Source organism: Pelophylax lessonae, assembly GCF_965119305.1.
Source record: "Pelophylax lessonae genome assembly, chromosome: 3".
In the NCBI taxonomy this organism is placed as follows: Eukaryota; Metazoa; Chordata; class Amphibia; order Anura; family Ranidae; genus Pelophylax; species Pelophylax lessonae.
This window is the reverse complement of record NC_138770.1, coordinates 116,671,924-116,697,768: the sequence shown is the minus strand read 5'-3', so window position 1 is coordinate 116,697,768 and position 25,845 is coordinate 116,671,924. Positions and strand designations below refer to the sequence as shown.

General features: G+C 42.4%; 1 protein-coding gene across 1 annotated transcript in view; it reads left to right on the top strand.

Moving 5' to 3' along the window:
* EVA1A (eva-1 homolog A, regulator of programmed cell death) overlaps window positions 1-25,845 on the top strand; it is a 601,323-nt gene that overhangs the window by 148,637 nt on the left and 426,841 nt on the right. The window lies entirely within an intron of this gene.

Here is a 25,845-nt window from a genome sequence, read left to right as displayed (position 1 = left end):
TAGTGTAGTGTTAAGTTGAGAAGAGGGAAAGGCAACTTTTATAAAACCCGGCCACATTTTTCTTGGGGCAAAAACATAATTTGTTCCATGTTGATAATTAGACCAATAAATCAAGCATTTACAGCAGCTAGGAACTCAGTCTGAATGGGTATCGGAGAACTAAGACGTTCAATGCCACCCTGACATCCACTCCTGGAGAGGCTATTGAAGGCTGGTAATCATTGGCTTCCATAGTTTGAGGCAGAACAATTATACATAACACTTGTTCAGGCTTGACTTTTGGACTGGAGGGAAATCTTACCAAAAGGGCACAGACAGCAAAAACAGACTAATGGTGGTTATATATGTTTTTTTTTTTTTTCCACATTGTCTAAAACAAAATTGTGGCCGTATGTACATAACATATAGTTGTGAAAGGTGATGACTCTGTTACAGATGGGAACAGGTCACCATTTTCTTATGTTTATGCTAGTCCTTCCTTTGACATCCTAGCCTGATCCACAGCCCCTCAAACCAAACACCAAATGGGAAAACCAGTCGCTGTGACTTACCTGGGAATGCAAAAATGTTGAGCTCAGTTGGATGAGAATCTTGTCCTGCAGGGCAGAAAATGACTGCAGTCGGATTTATTTAGGTTGAAATCGGCTCTTGTAGGATCCAAGCTACCTTCTCGAGAGATCTTAATATAACAGCTTTTTTTCATTAACTGAGAGTCCATCAGAAATTTATAGAGGGTTCAGAGAGTGGGGTGAGTTCACTCATTGTCCAGAGATAATGATATGGACCCAGGACTCTTCTAAGATGCTAATACAAGTATCATCTAGACCTTGACTATTCTCTAAAGGATAAGTTGTGATTGAATTAGACATAAACAAGTCCAGGAGCCATAGGAAACCAGCCAGGTTAGAAACCGGAAGGGAGGTTCCTAATGATGTGCTTAACACATCTGAAATTGCAATGTAAACTCCCTCAATCACTTTTTATTTTCTACTCTTTTCCATTATATCCAAAATGGAAACCACTCAGAAGCAGAGTTTGTCTTAATGCAGTTTCTGTTATGGAATGAACATTCATCTTGTAAGGACATTAATACAGTAAGGACATACTGTACCATAGTAGCAGACATCTTAAATCTTGTAAAGGATGGACTTGGATGGCAACCATTTTTCCTTGAGAATGATGGTTGGGGAGATGCCTACATGCCCTCTAATTATACGTTCTAGTACCTGTCAATGACACAATCTGTATATTTCTGATTCTCCAATCTTCTATGTGGGGAAAAGTGAAGGCTTGGGCCACCCACAAAGTAGAAATATTTATTTTATTCACCCACACTGTATCTAGTACCTGCAGGCGGTTTTGATCAAGAAACCCAGCTCCGAACATAAAACGACCTGATTGTTTGAATTAATGCCTAAAATCAGGACACTTGCCAATACTGTACCACTTCTTCTTTTTCTTTTCTTCCTTTTTTTTTTACCCATAGACCTACATTTTAATCTGCAGGAATGCACAAAGTCCTTTTTTCCTGATTTAGATTTAAACACTTTGTTGTAATATCTATATCTATCTATAGACACTAGAGGGTGGGTCCGATGTACAGGAATGATCAGGTCAGACCATGGTTTTCTTGCTGCCAAGCACTTGCATGTTACTCTAGGCATGAAAAGGCAGTCATTTGTGTAGCACTGTGGATAAAAGTTAATTGGGGAGGGGGGTGGTTCAAAGGATAGGGCCGGGCTTATCATGGGTAAAATGTTATCCATCTGATATGATTCTATAACTTGTGTAATTGCTATTCCTAGTCTATTCCTATTTGCTAGTCTTGAATTTAAAACCAATCTGATTTGAGAACTACTTGTATTTAAGGTCTGGTCAACTTTACACATACTGTACAAAATTAAATATGACCAAGGCTAAAAAAAGCATAGTATGGGTATTTTTTTTTTTTTTTTCATAAAGTGGAATCTAAGATTTGGTGTATTGGGGGATAAAATGCATTGTGAATTTAACTTGTGTTTTAGACTGCACTTTACATAACGTCAAACTTGTCAGCGAATTTAAACAGTTTTTGCTTTCTTGCACGTAACTTAAATAAAATATAGTTGGTCATTGCCAATTTAGACATTAGATTTTGTATGGTCTGGTAGTAATTTTTTTTTTCTCCCCACCTAGAAACGTAAATAATGGGAGGGTTTTCTGTATGAGTGAAACACAGAACCCCCCCCCCACCCCAAATCATTGCTTCCTTGACAATACATCCTTTCACACATACAGAAAACCCTCCCGTCATTGCTTCCTTGACAATGTATCCTTTATGTGTGAAACAAAGGATGTATTGTCAAGGAAGCAATGAAATTATGAGTTGAGGGAACTTGACTATGTCCAACACAAGTGTCAAAGATGGTGGCCACGCCAATGATTATCTAAAAAGCTGGGCTTGGCACAGATTTGTGATGTAAATGGGGACATTACCACATGCTGAGTGACCACAACCATGCCCTTCTATCTGTAAATGAACTTGATTGAGAAGACCTAATTGATTTATCTGCTTACTAGATCTCATCAATGGCTATACATTCCAGTAAATGTAGTATATTCTGCAGGACATTTGGAGGATTTGGCACCAGAGCTTCTTTGTCAAAGAGGTGCTTTGAGATTACTTTCCCTTTTCTTCTTTTTAAAGGCTTGTTTCAAAGGCACAAACTATATTCTAATAAAGTATATGTCCAGTTACTAAGAGTTTTGGAACTTTTCTGTACAGAGCCTATTTGCGTTCTATAAAGACCCAAGAAAACTGTGCTTGCATATATAGCAGGCCACTAATACGATTAGGAATTCTGTTTCCTTATAGGTTATCAATACGTGGTGTGTGGGTTTTTTCTTTCCTCCAAGTAAACAAAACTCAAATCTACTGTATAGTATTCTGATTTTTGTGTGCTCCCATTTGAATTTTTTTATAATTTTTTTTTTTCCTGCAGATTTTTTCTATAAGAAATCCTGAAAGTGAGGGTTTCTTCAAACCTATCAAAAGCTGCCTTCCTGGTTTCAATTCATTTTGCCAAAATTATGCATTGGCAAAAATTCAGAGATTTTGGCAAAAATTTGCAAAGCAATGAATGATTCTTTAGAAATTTGCTGTTATTGTACCACAAAAAGTTTTTCAACATGTTATATTACACAATATAGAGCTATATGCAACCAATCCTGTCACATTCATCGCCTTTGGACTACTTCTGGATTTTCCATCCTTTTAACAAAGTTTTTGATATCACTTTTTAGCATCTTAATCTCACTCCAGACAAAACTTTGCTTTTAGTTTTGGATTGGTGTCAGGCTTTTACTTTAGTAGCTGCAGATTTGCTCCAATTCCTATTTCTAGAACTTTTCCCTGCACTAAGTGTGTGTGGGTGGGTGAGTGTGTGTGTGTGTGTGTCGGACTTTGGACTGTTAAATCCTTTAGAATCACAAATGTCTGGTATATGGTGACGAAGCAGAGGTAGTTTTGTATAGACATTAGCACTGTAAAGAGACAGCATCAAGAATAGTTCCTATTGGTTTACATTTCCATCACCATTGTTACTCAAACCTATAGCATTGATATAATGGGTTTTTCATAGTTCTGGGTGTATTCCATCTTTTTGGTAGGTGAAACCTTCAGTTAATTGGCTTTTCTTGTCTCATAATAGACTCCTGCAGCTAGAACTCTTTAGAAGAAATAGAGGGCCTTCAAAGGACAGTGAAAACAAGCACTAATTGGTTGAGGAGGGTGATCACAACATGAAGAGGGCTATTTGCTCTGTTACAGCTATCCCTATTTTAAGTCCATCTCTAGCCAAAACCTTTTTTTTTTTTTTTTTTTTTTTTTTTTTTCCATGGATTGCCTAATATTTTTTTTTTTTTTTTTTTTTCTTCTTTGAAAGAGCTCTATTGCTTGGCTTATGAATTGAAGCTGAAAATAAAGCATAATAATTATAAAACGTGTATATAATCCTAGCTATAGAAGTTTATACTGTTTTTTGTGTGAGCAAAACATAACATTTTCTGTAACTGTACTCCATTTTAACTATGCAACTGCAATTATTCCCATTTCATATATTTCTCATCAGACATCTGTGTTGCGGTACAGCCTTACTATGTAGTAATAAAAAAAAGTAATAGTCAATATTCTGATAATTATATATTTTTTTTAATTATTTAGAAATCTAGTCCTATACCTCAATCAGGGTATTCCCGTAACCCCAATGTGTAAGGATACCCCCATTAAAGAACCCCTGCCTTAAGTGGAAATATTAAGTACTTCTGGCCTGAAGGAATGTCTCAATGAGTGGACCCGATCCCTTTGCCATGGAACATGAAAAACAAAGCACAGGTATGCTGTCCACAGTGGGTAAGTATAATGGTGGTCCTCAGATATCGCTCTACCAGCCATTCTTGGTGATGTGTGCGGTCTATGATAAAAGTAACGGTTGGACCTAGATGGCAGCCATCTCTTTGAGACTGATTGTGGAGATACCTGCTTCTCCTTTGCGCTATTGTCAGGTACTGGACCATGTCATTAATCTATACTTCTGTTTCTCCTGTTTTCTACATGGAAAAGTGGAGGGTCAGGCCACTCACAGGCAGATTAGACAAATTGAATAATTCCCCTTTTGCAATATCAAGCGCCTACGAATACAGGATGTTGTTAAGATAGTCTAGCCTAGACAAACTACATTGTTTCAAACTATGCTCAAAATCGGGACCATCAGTGGGCCACTTCACAAATTTCGTCAGGATTAAAATCTTATGTCTGAATAAAATGAAGTCAAATGTTTAGCTGATGCTAACTTGACGCTGGCTAACGCTGTCTTGATTCTGTAACTTCTCTTTATGCTATGGAAGTCCTTTCTAGCTCCCTGAGGTACTCTTGCCTAAGGTAGCTACTTGTACACCTTGGCTGTACTGCTGCACGCTTCAAGGCCCACACTGGCACCCTCTTTCACTTCCCTATCTTCAGGGCTTTACTACTTGGCACCCCCTTTCACTGTCACTACTGTACTGGTTAGCTGGCTCCTTGATCCCCTTGACCTTCTGGAGTGGTCCCCTGTCTTAGGCGGACCCCTGGGCAGATCTTGAGTACTCGCGATACTATTTTTCCTGAAGGTCTCTGCCCAGCAGCTCCACTTGTTCAGCAACTCTCTGGCTCCTTCTCTGCAGCACAGCTCAACCTCTGGTCCTTAGACCGACTGCCTGGACCACCTTCACTCTCTGACAGGAGGAGAGACAGCCATCAGCCTCCTCCTGGGACTCTGCTTCCTGCCAAAGACCCCTCTGTCACATGTACCCGCCGGATTTATACCCAATCCCAGGGTGCATTGCGGCAAACTCAGCCCACTGGGACAGCTGTAAACCCTGGTGTGATATTGGCCAGGTTTCCTCCACTGTCCAACAAGAGCCTCATTGGATACAGTGGGGAGACTCCCCAGACTCAACAGGCACACCTGGAAACAGGCGACAGACTAACTGATCAGGCCCCCCTGATAAGCAGACAGGGCCACACATGTTTTTCCTAGCACCTACCTAGGAGGGTGCTACATCTATAGATCGCAAATCCACTTCAAAGGATTGTCCAATTCTTGGTGATACTTGCATTAGCATCTATGAGGCCTGGATCCATGTCATACTCTGTACAATGTGTGACCCCCCCCCCCCCCCAATCTATTATCTGAGCCATTCTATAAAGTCTGATGCTGTCTTTGGATGATGGGAGAGTTGTAGAGGAAAGAGGCTGCTGAATAAATTGCACATTATTGCAAATTAACTAAGATTGTCCACTTCATCAGCACTATGAAGCCTACACGGTGGTAGTATCGAATCTGGAAGGGAGGTTTCCCTATCAATCGCAGTCCACTCTGCTGAGCATCTTCTCAGGAGTACCAGAAGCTTATGCAAAGGATATATGCTCCAGACACTAACTTTCCTACAAATGGTACTTACATGACATAGCGACAGACCCAACAGCACCTGTCCCACTCAACCTAGCTAATCAAGCTCTCATTGCACGCACTGTTTTAGAGTGATTCCTTCAAGACCAGGAAGGGCAACCACCCAAAAAAACCTGTCTTGAGTAGCATGCTGTGAGATCCATCCTTAATTCCAACTACTGTCCTCGCCAACCATGTAAAACAGTGCATTATCAATGACTGTTGTAATAGACCTTTGGTGGATTGCATCAAACATGCTATTGGCTATGAACATGAAGTGCCTATGAGAAACTGATGGAGAAGATAATAGCATTTTATTAGATGAAGACCAGCTGCATCTTAAGGGTTATGAGAGAACTACTGACTTTATTCTGGAAGTGCCAATCGCTGTGGATGGACAGGGTATTCATTGGATTAAAAGTAAAGCCTCCTTTGGTTGAGCTGTCACTGCATGTATCTACAGGACTTGTGCAAGCCATCATGCTCCATACACTATGAAGGTTTACTACAAATGGTACTTAAATGACAGAGGCAGACCCAACAATACCTATCCTACACAACCTAGCTAATGAGGTGGGTTTTTCTCCAGCTCTCATTGCATGCACTGTTTAGGAGAGATTCTTGCAAGACCAGGATGGGTAGCCACCCACAATACCTGTCTTGAATAGCGTGCTACATGAGCCATCCTTAGGGCCTGTACACGTGATCAGAAAATCACACAAAAAAATACAGATTTCCAAAACTATTGTACGTTATTCTGACCGTTCGTACACTGCTTTTTGTTCTGAAATTATCCAAAGGGACAAACCCAAAAAAATTTTCCCGTTCGATATCAGATCCTATATTTTTAATCAGTTTAGTTTTTGTCTGAAAATACAATACAACAGATGACATCGCTTTCAAGTTTTTGTTCTTTTGTGCAAGAACTCCTTTTCAATATGGAGACTGCAAAAAAGTAATTGTTCATCTGATAATCTCATTGTGTGTACCAGGCTTAAATCCCAGATGCTGTCCTTGCCAACAAGGTACATGTTGTAATGGACCTTTAGTGGATTGCATCAAACATGTTGGCTATGAACATGAAGTGCTTCTGAGAGAACTGATGAGAAGAATCTGGCATTTTTGGATAGTGGTCATCTTGGAGGTGTTTTTGGGCTGTTATGTTGGAATACTGCTCTGTTTCAGTATGTAAAAGTGCATGTTGAAATTCATGGTTCCTTCAATGAACTGTAGCTCCCCAGTGCCAGCAGCACTCATGCAGCTCCAGGCCATGACACTCTCACCACCATGCTTGACTGTAGACAAGATACACTTGTCTTTGTACTCCTCACCTGGTTTCCGCCACACACGCTTGACAAAATCTGAACCAAATAAGTTTATGTTGGTCTCATAATGGTTTGGGTAATCCATGTCCTTTTTAGTCTGCTTGTCTTCAGCAAACTGTTTCTATTTCTTGTGCATTATCTTTAGAAGAGGCTTCCTTCTGGTACAACAGCCATGCAGACCAATTTGATGCAGTGTGCAGCGTATGGTCTGAGCACTGACAGGCTGACCCCTTCCCCCCCACCCCACCCCTTCAACCTCTGAAGCAATGCTGGATATGACGCTGAGCATGTGCTCTCAACTCCATTGGTCGACCATGGCGAGGCCTGTTCTGAGTGGAACCTATCCTGCTGAACCAGTGTATGGTCTTGGCCACTGTGCTGCAGCTCAGTTTTAGGGTATTGACAATCTTTTTATAGCCTATTCAATCTTTATGTAGAGCAACAATTTATTTTTTTCTGATCCTCGGAGTTCTTGGCCATGTTGAACTTCAGGTGACCAGTGTGAGAGTGAGAGCGATTAAAACCAAATTTCATGCCTGCTCCCCTTTCATCCCTGAGACCATGTAACACTGAGTCGCATGACACCGGGGAGGGAAAAAGGCTAATTGGACCCAATTTGGACATTTTCACTTAGGGGTGTACTCACTTTTGTTGCCAGTGGTTTAGACATTAATGACTGTGAGTTATTTTGAGGGGACAGCAAATTTACACTGTTATACAAGCTGTACACTCACTACTTTACATTATAGCAAAGTGTAATTTCTTCAGTGTTATCACATGAAAGTGTATGTATGTATGTATGTATGTATGTATGTATGTATGTATGTATGTATTTAGCAGGATATTCTGGCATTGGGCCTGATGTGGGTCTGCCATGGATACCGGTGACACCTTCAGCCAATTTAAGCTGAATACCCAAGTGTGAGATTGGAGACAATGACCATTCCGGCATCTTTGGTTTGTTTTGTTTATTTGATATTGGGGATGGGAGAAGGAAATGAGTGGGATACTCCTGGCTCAACTAGGTACAAAAGGATACTTTGAAGAAAAATGCCTTTCAGCGCTGTCTTGACGCCGGCTGGATGCCAACCAACGCTTGCTGGCGCTTGAAAAACACTGACTTGCTGCACTGCACTTGAAATCCGACTTCTGACGCTCTGTTTAGCTCAAAAGTCCTGGACACTGCTCCTTCCAGTGCTTCCGGACTGAGGTAGCTTCTGTAATTGGTTTTGCTGCTGCAACTCTTAACTCTGTACACTGCACGCTGTACACTTTAACTCTTCAGGGTCCAACTGCTGGCACCCCTCTATACTTTAGGGTCCTCTCACTAGGCACCCCCTTTACACTTGCTCCTGCAACGGCTAGCTAGCTCCCGGATCCCTTTGACCTCCACTGGAGTGGTCCCCTGTCGCTAGGCAGACCCCCAGGGGCAGTTTACAGTACTTACGAACTGGGAATGCTTTCCTGAAACTGGACCCCTCTCAGCCCTGCGGGTCTTTGACACACCGGATCCTCTCTGCAGCTCAGCTCAGCCTGGGACTCCTGATTCCTCTTGACAGGAGGAGAGACAGCCGTACTCTCCCTCCTGTACTCTGCTTCCCGCCAAAGACGCTGCGTCATGTGCTTAGCCAAGGCCCACTGTACTTACCTATAGGGTGACCACATCTCCAAACTGCCATTCCGGGACCCCCCCCCCCCCCCAAAAAATGATGTTTTTTGATACCTTCATTTGCCAATATTTCAACTGTGTGGGGGGGGGGGGGGTGCCACATGTCACATTACACAGCCCAATCAGAAAAATAGAATGGCCAAAGCACAGCGCTGAGCGCACGCTGTGTGCTTAGCATGGGGATTTTCCATTGGATTTGTACATTGCCGTACTTTCCGGGGTGCAAACCCTAAACATCATGGGGGGCTTTTACCACCTGATCTCCTCACTACATCATAACCTCAGGAGCCCCCCATCTAATGTTCCCCACATCAAGAGGACTTGCAGCAAGGTAAATAATGTAAGGGACACAGACCACCCAAACCAGTCCACACACTGAGTGCACCTCCTCTCATAATAAGAAGACATTATTACCTCCTCCTCAGTGGACTCACATTCTCCAAAATAACACCCCCTGCAGAAGGATTCTCACACTGCTGCAACTTCTGCACCCATCAGGACTACAACAAAATGGCCGCCGATCCCTTTGCAAGAACAGTCTGAGCTACGAAAATATAGCCGCTATGCTTCTACAAGGGAATGTTTTTATTTTATGGCTCGGCTCTAGAGTTTGTTCTGCAAAAGCCCTTCCTCGTGGGAGGAGCCTCGTTGCTGGGCAGGGTACGAATCCGCAACTTCCGGTCTGAGGCTCTGTTATGCGTTCCACAGTAATACTGCTACTTCCGTGTTATTTATAGTTATGCGCGTGCGCACTATGAAAGCGAACAGGCTTTTGGCGGCCATTTTCATGTAGCTCAGTTTACAAATCCAGATTAACCACGGCAGGGGAGGACTCAGAGCGGCGGACTCGCCATGCTCGCGCACTTCCGCGGACGGCGGCCGCGGCTCATCACGGGCTCAGATCATTCCGGGACACTGCATTGTCCCGGAATGAGGGTGACCGGGACCCGGGACAGACTCTCCAAATGCGGGACTGTCCTGGGCGATCCGGGACACGTGGTCACCCTACTTATCTAGCACCTACCTTGTAGGGTGCTACATACACTCCACACCAAACTGAGTCATGTCCCCATTGACTCTGAGGCAGTCGCCTTCTATCAAAAACTTTGGCCAAAAAACTCAGGAGTAGCCCACAAACCTGGCAAGGGGGAAAAGGGACGAATGTACAAATAAGTACCCAAAAGAACTCGCTTGGTGGGGATTTCCAAGCAAACACAATGTACATTCCCTTACTGACTGTCTCTAAGATGAGCCCACCTGTAGAGAAATGGAAGAAAGTTAGTCAACTGCATACATTTTAGAAAATATAAGACTGTCTAGACAGTTGATTGAAAAGACGCCCCCTATCAGGGCGACCTTTTCACTCCCTTCCCTGACCACCTCTGCTGACCAGTGTCTTGACTCGCCGGGTCTACTCCTTGCGGATAATAACACATTTATTTATTTATATATATATATATATATATATATATATATATATATATAATCTATCTCATTCGTGTACATTTTTTTTTTTTTTTCAAAAGAATATTGCAAGCGAATAAAAATGGTCAATGGAAATGCATGAAAAAAGCTTAACTAATTTGTGGTTTTTTTTTTTTTAAGTTGCAGACAGTAGTTTATAAATTTTACTAGATGCTACCTGGCAATAACTGTGGTTCTACCAGGCGCATTTTTATATAGAAAATAGTTTCATGAGGCTTTCAGCAGTTAAACCTCTATTTCTTTGGGTTTAGATGTTTCAAAACCGCATACAGAAAGTAAAAAATGATCACTTTAATGGTGAAAAGACAATAATGGGGTTACAGACAAACACTGTTAACAGAAAGGGAAATTACAATAAGGGGGGGGGGTGTTTAAATGACGACACAGAAAATTTAGGTGTGCCACGGAAAATTTAGGTGTGTGAGTAGGTAAGTATAAACTGCCAGGTTAAGAAAAAAAAAAAAAAACCCTGCAACTGTAGTTTAGAATTATTATTAGAATTTATTATTATTAATAATCTTATTCAGGATTTATATAGTGCCAACAGTTTATGCAGCGCGTTACAATATAAAGGGGAGACATGACAAGAGGATTAAGAAGGCCCTGCTCAGAAGAGCTTACAATCTAATGGGGTGGAGCAGGTGTTACAAGAGGTTGTAACTGGGCGGAATGAGCTGATGGAAGAAGTCAAAGATTAGTTGGAGGTGTGATAGGCTTCCCTGTAGAGATGAGTTTTCGGGGAATGCCTGGAGGCTGCTAGAGGAGGAGATGGCCGTGCAGATTGAGGTAGAGCGTTCCAGATGGTGGTGGGAGAGGGTCTGGAGAAATCCTGGAGACTAGCATGGGAGGAGAAAACAAGGGAGCTTGAGAGAAGCGGAGAGGATGATTTGGGTGATATTTGAAGACAAGATTGGTGATGTAGCTCGGAGCGGAGTTGTGAATGGCTTTGTATGTTGTGAATAGTATTTTGAATTTAATTTGCTGGGCAATCTGGAGCTAGTGTAGAAATTGGCAGAGAGGGGAGGCAGACACTGAGCTGTTGGTAAGGTGGAAAAGCCTGGCAGCAGCATTCATGATAGACTGAAGAGGGGATAGCCTATGAAGCGGTAGGCCTTTGAGAAGGGAGTTGCAATAGTCAAGACGAGATATAACAAGGGAATAAATGAGTAGCTTGGTGGTTTCGGTTGTCAAAAGCTTGTAGACTTCACCTCTATAACATCTCTAAAATTTGCCCCTTTTTAACAATTGGATTCGGGGCTGAAAGGACAGGTCAGAGTCTAGCATTATACCTAGTACCCTGGCATGAGGGGAGGGATTGAAGGTTGTGTAGCACTGCCCCCTAGAGGACTGATGGATATTACACTTTAGGGATTCCCCTAGGTTACCCGTAGCAACTGTATGCAGAAACGTAAAACTTTAAGTTCTTGGCTCAGTCAAAGATCAGTCCAGGGATGGTGGTTTTGTGGTTTTATTTAAATGGGGATAGGAGAAGGGATGAGTGGGATACTCCCAAATGTAACTATTCACAATGCTGAGGACTTTAACCTTGAGAATGCGGCAAGGCCACTACTTCATCCTGCCACTTGAATTGAAACTTGAATTGAGGATGTTTAATTGTTACTATAGTATTTCTCTTCAGGGCACTCCCCCAGTACCCCCTTTCTCTCTGGGCTAGCTGACACCCGTCCACTGACTCTACACTCGAGTGGTCCCCTTCCTGGGCAAGTTCCTCTGTTCTCACGACACTGTTTCCCAGATTCTCCAAAGCCCCAACTCCTGTAGTCAGCTCTCCTGGACCTCTGGGTTCAGCCTCACATCCCTTGGTACACTAGGTCGATTGCCTGTGACCACAACCAACTCCTGCAGAAGAGGAGGCAGCCGCCACCCTCCTTCTAGGACCTGGCTTCCCACCCAAAGACCTCTACCTCATGTGCCCATGGCTTTTTATACCCTGTCCCATAATGCACCACTCCCTGTGCCAACCCCTCGGACAATACCAAAAGCCTGTGTCATTGGTCAGGTTTCCTCCAGCATCCAACGTGCCTCCCCATTGGATCAGATGGGGGGCACTCCCTGAGACCAGATGAATCACACACTGTTCACACGGAGTATACTTAACTACACAAATATTTTGCCTGCTGCTCTTCTGGTAAGCGCAGGGAGCCAAACTACACTCTCTCACCTAGCACCTGACTAGGAGGATGCTACATCTGCATAACTAATTTTGACGGAAAAGTCATGGAGGGGGGCATGGGCAGTGCGGGGGGGGGATATTAGCAGCTCAGTTTTAGAGAGATTTAAGCCCCGTACACACGTACGGAATGTCGGCCGAACGATCGGCCGTCTTTTGTCCGGTGCTGTCCTGTCGGCTGAAAACTGCAAAAGACTGCACATGAATTTTGTCGGCCAACAACAGCCGACTGCAGAAGTGATGTCATGTGATGGTTAACTTTGCGTGTGTTTTTTTCTTTTCTGAGCATGCCCAGTCTTGCTAATCGGCTGTTTGTCGGCCGAATTCTGTACTGACTGGCGAACAATTGGCCGTTCTGGTGTTGGCCAACAAATTTTAATGCCTGCACACCCGATTCTGTTCGGCCGAAAAGTCGGAGTCGGTTGTCGGAAGCATCATACTAACAAGCCGACAATCGACCGATCTTTCGGTGGCCGAATATTTACGGCCGACAATCGCTACGTGTGTACGGGGCTTTAGTTTGAGAAAGTGGTGCGACATCCATTCTGATATGTCAGTAAGTTAGTAATGCTAGAGGAGACTGAAGGAGTGAGGTGAGGAGTAGACAGATTTGAGTGTTATCGGCGTATAGATGGTATTTGGAAGCCGTGGGCAGTTATCAAGTGACCAAGGGAGGCGGTGTAGAGGGAGAAGAGAAGGAGTCCAAGAACCCAACAGAAAGGAGTAATGGAGAGGCGGAGATATAGTTGTAGGTAACACTGAAGGAGTGCAGCGATGGGCAGGAGGAGAACCAAGAGAGCAGAATCTTGGAGGCCAAGGGAACAGTTTATTCAGAAGGAGCGGGTGGTCAACAGTATCAAAGACTGCAGAGAGGTCAAGTAATAGGGGTATGGAGTAGTAGCCATTGGTTTTAGCAGTTAGTAAATCGTTAGTGAGTTTTAGTAAGGCAGTTTTTGTGGAGTGCTGCAAGCGAAAGCCAGACTAGGGGATCTAGGTTCTTTTCACTGAGGTAGGAGCGAAGACGGTTGTAGACTAAGCGTTATAGAAGTTTAGAAGTGAATGGGAGCAGTGAGATGGGTCTTAAGTAGTTCAGGTTGGGGGGGTCCAGTGAGGGCTTTTTAAGTTTTGGAGTGATCTGCGCATGTTTTAGAGGGGAGGGGAAGGTGCCACTAGAGAGGGAGAGATTGAAGATGAGTGAGGGAGCATAGGATACAATAAGGGTGACCAAAGTAGTTGTGCGGGAACAGGATCCATGGGACACTTGGTTAGGTGGGCATCTGAGAAGTTTTGTAACCTCTTCAGTAGCCAGTTCAAAATAGGAGAGTATTGACTGTGCTCCTAGGCAATGTTGAGTGGGGAAGATGTATACACAAAGGCAGTGTCCACACGTATTGCATCAGTCTTGTCTTTTAAGTTATTGACAATCTCTTGGGCAGTGAGTGGGTAGAGGGGGTGGGGAACGAAGCAGAGGTAAAGGTTGAGAAGAGCCAACAGAGAATGGATGACCAGGTATTAATGAGACACAAAGTAGGCTTGTTTGGCGGCATGAATTGTTTGGGAGGGCAGAATTGTATAGGGTGAAGTCCTGCAGGCATTTGGTTTTATGCCACAGTCCAAGAGCACAGCAATGTCTCTCTCAGATTTCTACTGTTGTCAGTTTGATTTCTACTGTTGTCAGTTTGCCAGAGTTGCAATGGTTGGGGCCTAATTCTGCATGTAATTAGAGGAGCAAGTGCATCCAGTGATAAGGGTGAACTGTTGTAAACAGAGGTGGCCAGGTCAGGACAGGACAGAGAAGAGATTGTCATATAGGTGGTCAGTAGCAGAATATTGAAGAGAAGGGTTAAAGTGAGGAAGGTTCCTACAAGTAATTTGTTTGCTGATTGAAGGCAAGGATACAGTGAGACTGATGAGGTTGTGATCAGAGAGGATAGGGGGTGTTGGTGAGGTTGCCAGGAGTGCAGAGATTGGAGAATAGAAGGTTGAGGGTATTACCATCGGAGTGAGTGGAAGTGTGTGTCCATTGGGTTAGGTCAAAAGATGAGGTTAAGTTGAGAAGTTTAGTTGTAGCTGGGCTTTTACCGTTGACAGGGATGTTGAAGTCACCAAGAATGATGGTGGGTATTTCAGGGGAGAGAAAGTAGGGTAGCCAGGCAGTGAAGTCATCACAAAAGCGTAATACTGGTCTAGGAGCCCAATTAAATTGCTGCCATCTTCAGATAAATGGGAGAAAACAGACAAATACAGTGCATCTCGAAAGAGAGTGAAGGATAGGAAGGACTTGGTAGGTGCTTTGTGGGAATAGAAGGAATCCAACTCTACCTCCTTTCCATCCGTTGGATCTGGGGGAGTGAGTCCAGTGGTGCCCATCAGAGGGCAGCAGGAGAAGCCGAGTCAAAATTTTAAAACTAGGATTCGGTTATGGTGAGTATGTTAACGCTAGAGATAAAAAGGTCATGCACAGATGTGAGCTTGTTACAGATAGAGCTGGCATTCCAAAGGGTGCATGAGATTTGGGGGCTGGTTTTAGGAAGAAGGGGGACAGAAATTAAACTGAGTGGATTGTAGCTATTGCCAGAGGTGGAGGGGTGCCAGATATGTGGTTTGCAGTTAGAAAACGGAGGACCAGGATTTGGAGACATGTCCCCTGAGGCAAGGAGAAGGAGGGTGGGAAAGGTAAGATGGGAGTGGGATGTGTATGAGGGAACATGTCTAACTGCCCTGGTGTTTAGGTTAGCATGTGGGTTCTGCAATTGCAAGAGGTGATGGGTACAGTAGTAGGGAGAGGGTAGGAGTAAGAGTGATGTGTATGCTGTGGGGTAGAGAGGGGTAGAGTAAGGATCTTTTGAGGATAGACACTGATGTGAGAGTAGAAGGAGCATGTTTGTGGATAGAATGGGAATATGTCTTCAAATAAATTTAAATTTTGAATGCTGGTTTGCTTGCCGTCTTTCCAGAGTAGAGCAGAGTTCTTGTATCTTCATACAGCTCTAGTTATCCTGCTAGAGTTAAACTGTGGGGGTGAAACTGAGACACTCAAGAATTAGACATGGTGTCTGCCATGAAGTGATACAATATTCCAACATGTACTGGTGGTCATGTAGATTCCTGATCCTGCATTGTTACAAGTTCAGACTCTCTTCCATGTCTACATCCTCCTTCCTCTGGATTCACCTTCTTGTCTTCCTGTTATTTCTTCCCCAGACAATTCTTTACTTCTCCAAGTAGACCAAATACAGTTTATAATGGAAAGAACAGAGGGTCGAGAGTTTGGGTCCTCCATAGGAATTGAACATGTTCAGTGCCTCTTTTGTCCACTTCTCCCAGGGAGCTGGTGGAGGAATGTTATTGGCACTCTTCTGCCAACTGTATAAGGCCTGGTACATCAAATCCTCCTCCAGCACCTTCCCAGGGATAGTCTCCCATTAGAGTAACAAACTGCAAAAGCCCAGGAATCTATACTTGTTGTCACAACCAAATACTCCACACTCTTCAAGGCACTCTGCTCTGGGGATAGATATGGGATATTGTGTGATATTGAAGGGACAATGCTGCCAATAGCCCGAGATAGGCCAAAGTCACACAATTTGATACTGTAGCATTCCTTGTCCATAAGCAAGACGTTGTCTGGCTTAAGGTCTCTATGCACCAATCTTCGGCTATGCATGAAATCCAGAGCCCTAGCCAACTGTGTTGCACGGCGTTTTGCCATTACTGCTGGAATTCCTACCTGAAATGAAACTAAACCTTTTATGAGACAGTTCAATACCACATGAAATACAATAAACAATGTTAATTGACTTTACTTGTTTTAAAGGTATTTGCTATGCTGACTTGCAGCTTTCATGAATGTCAATTCACTCACAACCGAGGGGTGTATGGATCACCAAAGAAAACAGTCTGACATTTTTTCATTGTTCCTTCGTTTAGCTGTCATTATCTTTCATGCAAAATAATACTTTTAGGCAGAACAGGGCTGGTGTATTCTAAAGTTTGAAACATGTGGAAAAAATTCATGTTCCTAGCAAAAAAGATCAGAGCTGTAATGAAAAGAAAATTTGAAGTTCTACAGATTTTTATCTCAAACTTTACTTTGTATGCCCTTTTTTGATTGTGATCAAATTACCTTGAACTTACTTCACATGTCATGCATTTTGTATGAATAAGCTTTAATCTGCTCCCCTTGTTCGGGAGTGAGCCAATTATCAATGCTGCACACTTTCACAGTAGCTTAACCACTTTACCACCGGAGGATTTTGCTGTCTTCCGTCCAGGCCACTTTTTTGCGATTCGGCGCTGTGCGACTTCAACTGACAATTGCGCGGTCGTGCGACGCCGTACCCAAACTAAATTTACGTCCTTTTTTTCCCACAAACAGAGCTTTCTTTTGGTGGTATTTGATCACCTGTGCGATTTTTTACTTTTTGCGCTATAAACAAAAAAAGAGCGTTTATTTTGAAAAAATAACAATATTTTTAACATTTTTTTTATATGAAATTCCCCCCAAAAAAGATGTAAAAACCAATTTTTTAAAAATTTTTTGGCCAATTTGTTTTCTGCTACATATGTTTGGTAAAAAAAATCGCAATAAGCGTATTTTGATTGGTTTGCGCAAAAGTTATTGCGTTTACTAACAAAGGGAAAGATTTCTGTCATTTTTGGTGTTTTTTATTTTAACGCGTAATGGCGGCGATCTGCGATTTTTTTTTTTTTTTTTTTTTTTTTTTTTTTTGCGGGACTGCGACATTGCGGCGGACAGATCGGACCCTTGACTGACCTTTTTGACACTTTTGGGGGTACCAGTGACATTACTGCAGTAATCAGTGCTATATATATGCACTGTTACTGTAAAAATGACACTGGCAGGGAAGGGGTTAATTTTATTGGAGAGGGAGGGGTTAATGTATGCCTGGTGCTTACTGACGTGTAGGGGGGGAGGTGACTGAGTGAGTCATGGACAGATCGGATGTCCAGCTATGCTGAACAGTCCGATCTGTCACTCCCTGTCACTATGGAGATCCGCCCGCTGTGTTTACACACAGCGGGCAGATCTCCAGGCTCGATCCCCGATGATCGGGTAAGAGCAGCGGCGATCGCCGCTGCTCCTCCCCTGGCCCGACTCCCGCTGTGAATGAAAACAGCGGGAGCGCGCCTCCGGCGGCGCGCAAGCGCCGCCCAGAAGGGGGAGTGTCTGACGACGTTAATACTACGTCGTCAGACGATAACGAGCCACTCTGCCGCAGTAGTATTACTGTGAGCAGACGTAAAGTGGTTAAACATGCCCTTATCTTCTAAAAATCCTGTAGCTGTTAAGATGGATTATTTTGTTTTCAATATGTCTATATTGAACAAAATGTGGAGATATTGGCAGTAGCAATCACTTTAACCACTTGCCGACTGCGCACAGTATATTTTACTGCGGCTCCCACGCGGTCACGGACCCCCCCCGCGCGTGTGACCGGGGGACCCGATGTCCGCCGGTCACTCGGCGATCGTCAAGGGGAGAGGGAGAAAGGCAGGCGGCTAGTGTAAACAAGCTGCCTGTCATTCTCCCCTGTGTAGAAACAATGATCATACGGTTCTACTATGTAGGACCGTTGATCATTGTTCCTACACCTCAAGCCACAGCCAATCACAGTTAGAATCACGCCCCTAGGGACACACACAGCCCCTCCCTCTCAAATAAAGTTAACCCCTTCACTGCCAGTGTGATTTTACAGTAACAGTGCATATGTATAGCACTGATTACTGTAGAAATGTCACTGGTAACCCCAAAAGTGTCAAAAATGTCAGTCAAGGGTCCAATCTGTCCGCCGCAAAAAAAATCGCAGATCGCCGCCATTACGCGTTAAAAAAAAAAAAACAACAAAAATGACAAAAATCTTTCCCTTTGTTCGTAAACGCGATAACTTTTGCGCAAACCAATCAAAATACGCTTTTTGCAATTTTTTTTTTTTTTTTACCATATTGTTATTTTTGCAAAATTTACACTCTTTTTTTGTTTATAGCGCATGATCAAAAAATCTCACAGGTGATCAAATACCACCAAATGAAAGCTCTGTTTGTGGGAAAAAAAGGACGTCAAATTCGTTTAGGTACAGCGTCGCACGACCGCGCAATTGTCCGTTAAAGTCACGCAGTGCTGAATCGCAAAATACCCCCTGGTCAGGAAGGGGACTTAAGTGGTTAAAATTTGTTACCATGAAAACTGGTCAGTTGATGTCAGTGACAATTCTAATTTTGTTTTCATTTTCTTGGTTGTAGTTTTAGGGAAAACCACTGAATCAAATGTACAAACACCTCACCTCAGGCTCAATGCATTAATATAGGGTTCCAGCTGTAGCCAGCTCCTGGGTCATGATGTAGTAGTTCAGGGTGTCTATGACAATTGGGTGGGTGGTGATGATGCTATGGTTATTGGATAGAAAGATTGACATGGAGAGCTCTTTAGAAAGGTTTTCAACTTAGTCTTGTCCGTTTTTACAAATTTCATGGCCACTGGACTACATTAACACAAATGAGAGACCAAATAATGAAAGGTTTTTTTTTTTTTTTATTTTTATTTTTTTTTATGGGATCTTACAGAATGGTCTTTGATTTCTATTTGAACCATCTGTATTGTTTTCAAACCAAGCCTGTATCACAGAAAATTACAAGATTGCTGTTTATTATGGTTAAGCAGTCTTTTAAATTACCTTTCCTTATTGAGAAACTAGTGTTTTTTGGTCTAATTTAATTTACAATTTTGGAAGTTAATAAACTGTGTAAAGTCCTTTTCATTTTTCTAACATTTCTTCAATGAAAACCAGTTTATTATATGGTGCATCCATAATGGTCTGCAAAACATGCTGAGCTTTCTACTGAGCATGCCTAGCACAGCCGGCATTCTTCTTGGCAACCTGTTTATAGAAGATATTCAATGACTGCAAGGTATACCCCTCAAAGACCATGGTCTGTTTTTAGCAGAAGGGCTGCAGAAACAGTTTGTAGAAAGCTTACATTTTGCTTATAACTTGTCACTAACACTGGCAACCCTATACGCTCCTAACAAGCAACAAGATAGATTTGTTGCCAAAACATTGAATATACTCAATGAATTTACTCAAGGTCAATTGATAGTGGGAGGAGATTTCAACACACCGCTGTCTCCCGTGGCTGACGCCTCTAAAACTAAACCTACTTCCTCAGAAGCGATGTGTCGGCGGATGAGGAAGAATATACATAAGGAACAGCTGATAGATGTGTGGCGTCTCCAGCACCCAACTGAAAAAGAGTTCACATTTTTTTCGCACCCGCATGGGACCTATTCGAGAATAGACTTTTTCCTAGTGCCACACCCTCATCTCCTGGCGGTGAAACACACTGACATCGATAACATTGCATGGTCAGACCATGCAATGGTGTCGATTTATAATATTTCTACAGTTAAATCAACTAAACAAAGATTCTGGAAACTAAATGAAAGCCTGTTACAGATAGAGGAAGTAAGGTCAGAGGTACAAAAAGAACTGAAGGACTACTTTGATCTTAACGACCTACCTGGTTGCACAATAGGCACGTTATGGGAGGCACAAAAATCAGTGATAAGGGGAATTCTAATTAAGCATGGTGCAAGAATAAAAAGGGAAAGGAATAAACAATTGCTAGCATTGCTAGATAGCTCAAAATACTGGAAACAGAACACAAAAAAAAAAAGGTAAATATAGCAGTAGGGGAATTGACTCTAGTAAGAAAGCAAATACTCGATTTAATGCACTATAAAGCGAAAGCTGCGATTCAAGTATCAAAGAAAATCACATATGAATCAGGGAATAAATGCCGCAAAGTTCTAGCAAGATCCGTTCATAATCAAAAAGTAAGATCCTATATCCCACAAATTTTATCCCCAGAAGGAATTAAAAAAATATTGCCTGATCAAATAACGGAAGAATTTAGGAATTTTTACTCATTGTTATATAACCTACCGGAAATAGGAAAATTGCAAAAGGAAATAGATGACTATGTGGCACAATCAGGACTACCGAAACTCTCGGAGGAAGATAAAGACGATCTAGAAAGACATATCTCACAGACGGAAATAGAACAGACCATAAAAAGTATGAAAAGTGGCAAAGCGCCAGGCCCAGATGGCTTGACAATACAGTATTTCCATGTATTGGCCCCCATTTTGGGGCCATACATGGAGAAACTGTTTAATGAGAGAGGTCTAGAGGGGACGCTTCCTAGAGATACATCAATGGCGTATATAACGCTAATTTTAAAAGAGGGTAAAGACTCTTCGAACTGCGGAAGTTATAGGCCCATTTCGCTTTTGAATACGGACCTAAACATTTTCACAAAAATTCTAGCGGCAAGGATGGCAAAGGTACTCCCTAAAATAATACACTTAGACCAAGTGGGCTTCATGGCGGCGAGGGAAGCAAAGGACAGCACTACAAGAGTTCTTAACTTAATTCATATAGTCACCAAAGAAGAACTACCATGTATCATACTGAGTGCCGATGCAGAAAAGGCCTTTGATAGAGTTGAATGGACCTTTATGCAGTCGGTACTCAAGTATATAGGAGTAGGCGAAATAATGCGGGAAAGAATAACTAGGATATACTCCAACCCGACCGCAAGAGTGAAGGCAAATGGCGTGTTGTCGGAACCTTTGAGTATAAAAAATGGTACAAGACAGGGTTGCCCATTATCCCCCCTGTTATTTGTGCTGACATTGGAGCCCTTCTTGAACAAAGTTCGATTGAATCAGGATATAAAAGGAGTCACAGTAGGTAAGGAACAATATAAGACTGCAGCATACGCAGACGATTTATTGTTCACACTGACAGAGCCAGAAATATCGCTACCAGTACTCTTAGAGGAAATTAAACAATATGGGGAGTTGTCAAATTTTAAAATAAACTATAGGAAATCTGAAGCAATGGGAGTGGGAATACCACAAACAAATAAAGATAGAATAAAGAGCAACTTCGGATTCTCATGGGTAGAGAAAGCAGTGAAATACCTAGGGACTTGTATATCCGCAAATTTAGCCCAGATCTATGAACTAAACTTTACCCCCCTGATTGGAGAGACAAAGAAAACCTTGGAACAATGGAGGGGAGGCCTCCAGTCATGGTTTGGAAGAGGAAATTTAATCAAAATGAACATCCTGCCAAAATATCTATATATATATTGAGAGCGCTCCCAGTCAAAATTCCTAATAGTTTCTTCAAAATTATTCAGGGTGTGTTTGGTGGATACATCTGGGCGGGTAAAAAACCTTGTATAGCGCGTAATATACTAACACTCCCCAAAAATATGGGGGGACTAGCTGTACCCAACTTGCGTAGATATTACCAAGCCATTCATTTAAATAGAATACTGGACTGGTGGCACCACTGGGAAACGAAAAGATGGGTCCAATTGGAACAAGCACAAACGACCGTCTCATTAAAGAGAGCAATCTGGTGCTATAAGACACTCCCTAAACCCCTTAAGCTACATCCTTTGTTGGGAAATACAATAAGAATAGGTTTTCAACAGACCCTGAGACAAAACTTAACCTCAATAGAATCCCCACTATATCCGATTTTGGGAAACCCCAAATTCATCCCAGGCTTAGAGAGACAGCATTTTAAAAAACTGTGGGAAACGGGACAAGATGGCATTAAAAATTTTACTAGCCAGCAGATGTGGCCTACAATCGGTAGATTAACAGATGAGGAGGGTCCATATAGGCTACTCTTATGGGAGGCACTCCAATTGCGACACTTTTTAGAATCGCTGCCAGAGCCGGAAAAGTTTAAGAAACCACTGACATACTTTGAAGAACTATGTGAGAAAACAGGAGGTATAGAGCGCCCATTATCTATTTTATATAAAATGTTGAACACTCCATTGGACCAACCGAATCTGAAATGGCTGGAAAAATGGAAAGTGGATCTAAATATAGACATAACGGACACACAGAAACAGAGAATGTTTAGGGCGATATTTAGACCAACTAAGTGCACTAAAATGCAGGAAATAAATTATAAAATTCTGACTAGGTGGTATAACACACCAGATAAATTACATAAGTGGTATACTCAAGAATCAGATAGGTGCTGGAGATGTGGAGAAGGTGAAGGCACAATATATCACATTTTCTGGAATTGTCCAGAGATAAAGAAATTTTGGTCAGAGATTGGTGATCTAGTTCAAAAAGTAACAGACCATAAAATCGAGGGAGAAGATGCCTTTTGCCTCTTACAGATATCAGAGCAGTCAGAGAGGAAATACGCAAGATCAGTACTGCCACACATGATGAATGCCGCAAGAACATGTATACCCCAACACTGGAGAAATAGACGAGCACCAACGGTGTTCGACTGGGTAAGAAAATTAGAACACATTAATAAAATGGAGGATCTTGTGCTTTCCTCACAACACAAACAGGAACAATATAAAAAAACATGGAACTTATTCATGTCCTCAGATGAGGGCAAACAATTGATGGTGCCTTCATCTCAGAGTATGGAAGTTACATGAGGGGGGAGGCATCTCTTACCACTCTTTGAGGGGTGGGGAAAGGTGAGAGAGGGAGGGAGAATTATTTGGGTTTTCCTTTTTCTTTTTTTTTTTTCCCCCTTTTTTTTTTCCCCTTTTTTTTTTTTTTTTTTTTTTTTACTAGTGTGTGTGGTGTTTGATAGTGGGTATGAATGAGGAGAGAGAAAGGGGGAGGGGGTTAATTATAGAAAAGATGAGGGAAAAGGGAAGGAATGAACAGATAGAAAGAAGAAGGGGAAACAAAGACAAGATTAGAGACTAAAGCCCCATACACACGTACCGATGGTCGGCTTACAAATGTTCCTCTTTTCTCCCCGGGATGTCGGTGTCTGCTGAAAAGTGCAAAGACAGCACAAGGACAGCACAAGAATTTTGTCCGCCGACTGCAGAAGTGATGTCATGTAATGGTTAACTTTCCCTGTGTTTTCTATTTTCTGAGCATGCCCAGTCTTGCAAATCTGCGGTCTGTCGGCCGAATTGTGTACTGACAGGCGAACAATCGTCCGTTCTGGTGTCGGCATACAAATATTTTCATGTTTGCACGAAAGACTTTTGTCCGCGGATTGTGCGCAGACATCTGTCGGAGGCACCATACTAACACGCGTACAATCGGCAGATCCTTCGTCCACCGACGTTTGTATGCCGACGATCGGTACGTGTGTACGGGCCTTAAGGGTCATCTAACTTAAAGTACTAGGAAGTAAAGAGAGGCAAGGATTGAATGAGCAGGAATAGAGAAAGAGACTTGCTGACTTAACAATATCTTGCCTTAGCTGAATATTTGATAAATGACTACATATTAATGAGTTGGGAATCTTTAGAGGTCTTTACCAGACCTCGGAGATGAGAAACTTGATGTGGACAATGTCTTTGTAACCTATTTTCCTATTATGGTGTTATATATTATGTAATGATTTTTCTGAAAATTCCAAATAAAATTATAAATACAAAAAAAAATAACTTGTCACTAGCTGGCTGCTCTTGGCTAACATTAAAATGCTACAAAAATGTAATGTTTACCCAGTTAAAAATATGTTTTAACACATTTTTATTATGTACAGTATTAAATGTAACATCAGATGATGCATTACATATATTGATTAAATGAGAATTGCATTTACATGTGGCCTTGTCCTGAATAGAAAACCCTCCTTGACCCATAATGGCAAATAGACGAATGCCCGAATCAGCATTCCACAAGCTAGAACCCCTAGAGCATTTGGAAAGGCAACCCGAGTAATAAGACTGTAGAGGCTGCCATCAGACCTTTTAGTCCTGAAGATGCTAGTAATGAATGGTAATTCATTGGCTTCCATAGTTTGAGGCAGAACAAGTACAGGCAGTCCCCCCGTTACAAACAAGATAGGGACTGTAGGTTTGTTCTGTCAAATTTGTTTTGAAGTCTGAACAGGTACGATTTTTTTTTTTAAGTGTAGCCCCAGCCAAAAGAATACTTTTTAAAGTTTTTTGGATAGCATATTGAAGGGTTAAAACCCATGTACCATTTGTTTTGCTGTCTCTACCCCTGTTCAGAAGATTTCACCTCACTTTCTGTCCCTATGACAATTTTGGATTTTGAAAATTTTGGGTTGTTGTGGAAACAAGGATTAGTGATAAAGCTTCAGTGGAGACACCTTTTTCCCATGAGAACTCTTAGGCCCCGTTCACATTGCCGCGATCCGACTTGGGGGGGGGGGCGACCTCCGAGGTTGCGGTGCGAGCAGCGCGCCGCGACCTCGGAGCGGCCGCCACGGACTTCATAACATTGAAGTCTATGGTGGTCGCCTCCGGGTCGCCCCAAAGAAGCTCCGGACCCTTTTTCTAAGTCGTAGCGACTTGTGTCGCTCCTATTAGAACGGGTCCGCAGCTTCCCTATGGAAGGCGACCTGTGGGGCGACCAGGTCGCCTTAGTGTGAACGGGGACTTACAGAAGTGAATTTGCCTTCCTAGGGCTAGACTTCGCCTCACTTCCTGTTGTCTCCTTCCGTTTGTAAGTAGGAGACGTTTGTAAGTTGGATGTTTGTAACCCGGGGACCGCCTGTATACATATTAGGAGTTTAGACTTGGCTTTGACTTTCTAATCTGCATGCTTGTTCAGGGGTAAGTGAGCAAGAAACTTAGAATCCAGAAACTAGGAAATGAGTGTTAGGTCAGTAATTGCACCCCACAATTCTTGGTACAGATTTCCATAAAAAAGGATTAACTTAACAGATAAAATTTAAGGAGGTGCAGGTTTGCAGACTAAAGTCAATCTATCTTTGGTGTAAAAATGGGTGAGAATGTAGGCTGTGCTCCAATTTATAGCAAATGTATATGCATTTGTAAATACAATTCTAATATTCTAAATTAAAAAAGGCTTTTAAAAGTCAAAGGCACAGGTTTTTTGAATCTTTGAGAATTAAAGATAATCTAGCTTTTGGCTGAAAAATTACTGATCTATGCACTCGGCTTCGTAGCAAATGTAAATTAAATTCGAGTGACTGGCAAAGTCAAATGACTTGATTTCCCCATCAACACACTGACTGTGATGTGGGAATCAAGTGATTTATTTATTTTCCTTCAACACATGGTTGAAGAAAAGAAAACTACATAATATATGGCCAGCCTAAGAGATATCCCAACCTCATTTTTGTTTACTTCCTGTACGTTCGATGGAACAAAGGTCAAGGTAAATCT